The sequence below is a fragment of the Periophthalmus magnuspinnatus genome, chromosome 18, assembly GCF_009829125.3.
Source record: "Periophthalmus magnuspinnatus isolate fPerMag1 chromosome 18, fPerMag1.2.pri, whole genome shotgun sequence".
Lineage (NCBI taxonomy): Eukaryota > Metazoa > Chordata > Actinopteri > Gobiiformes > Gobiidae > Periophthalmus > Periophthalmus magnuspinnatus.
Window position 1 is genome coordinate 9,832,020 of NC_047143.1, and position 1,429 is coordinate 9,833,448.

At 35.7% G+C, this 1,429-nt stretch overlaps 1 long non-coding RNA gene across 1 annotated transcript; it reads right to left on the reverse strand.

Moving 5' to 3' along the window:
* Window positions 1-564: 564 nt before the first annotated feature.
* LOC129457101 (uncharacterized) lies at window positions 565-1,005 on the reverse strand. The gene is made up of 3 exons (XR_008649094.1): window positions 878-1,005; window positions 757-794; window positions 565-679 (listed from the first exon to the last, which is right to left on the reverse strand). It is a non-coding gene; the product is annotated as an uncharacterized LOC129457101 (long non-coding RNA).
* Window positions 1,006-1,429: the final 424 nt, after the last annotated feature.

The window sequence follows — 1,429 nt, forward strand, 5'->3', positions numbered from 1 at the left end:
AGACAAATAATACAAAAAATAATGCTCTATGTTTGCAGTTTTAATAGTTTTAGTGTAGTAGTTTAAGGTTTAGTGCTAAAGCTAAGTTACCAGATGACCATCATCTGTGGCTAGAGTGGTCTGTCAGTCTATCACTTCTCTGGAGAAATCATTCTTGAGCTTCAGGGATTCCATCCTGATTTGAAGGATGTGGCATGGCAACGGTTCTATGTTGTTATAGCAACACAATACACATAATAATATATTCATAATATTACATCTTTTGAATGGGAAAGGTCATCACAAAATGCTTCAAATCAGGAAGGAAGTGTTTGACTGAAACCCATGAAAAACTGGACAACAAGCACAGTCAATGTAAGAACTTAAACATAGTCACTGACAGCACTTGGATTCTATTATTTATTTGTTCATGAGGCAATGCAAATTAAACTTCATTTTGTCATTTCAGATCATTTATTTTCAGTCAAGCACTAAAAATACAAAGTGAGACATGTTTGAGGAGTTAAGGGCTGAGAGAAATAAGTGACTTCATGTTTCAATAACATTTTGGTAGTTGGACTTGTTGATACATCACTTCAGAATAAACCACATGGTCCTTTCGGGGCAATACTGAGGCTGACCTGCGGGAGGCGCTACAGGGCACCAAATTTACTCCTGCATAAGTAAGCTCCCCTTCAGCCTGCAAAACAACAAAGCAAGCACCACATAAGCAAATATAGTGTTTTCATACATATGTAATAAAAATATCACTATGACCTGTTCATCATAAGTAGAGCCATGACAGGAATCTGCTTCTGTAAAATTAACAGTATGTTACTTGGGTGTGAGAGTGTGAAATAACATTCTCATGTGTTTGTAATGTGAATGTGGTCACTACCTTTATGTTGATTCTTCCTGTAGCTGTAAACCAGCCACACCAGGACGACCACAGCCGCACAGAAAACAACGTTCAACACAGTCAAGATAATGACAGTCGGGCTAACGTCAGACAGCTCAGAGACGTCACTGCCTTCAACGGAAACAGAATTTCATAGTGAATTTCAAGTTTTAAATAAAGCGTAAAGAGTAGTATACTGTTATATAAGGGCTAATATTCAAGGTTCAAGGAAGCTCGAGAAGTCAATGCACCAACATCATTACTGTGACAGAAGTAAGGAGTGATAGTCTGCGCAATGGAGAAATTTCAATGTTGCAACATAAAAAAGCACCAAAAAAAACGAACAAATATACACAATACATGACAAGACAAAAATCAGACCTTAAATTTTAACATTTATACATAATGTGAAAAATAAAAATAAAAAATTGGAATAAGAGTAAATAAAATACAGTCGTCATAGCTAGCCTTTAAGTCTAAAAAATTGTTATGTACATTAATTGACTATGGCTGTGGGTATATACAATATGGCATATAGACAATAAATAGCAT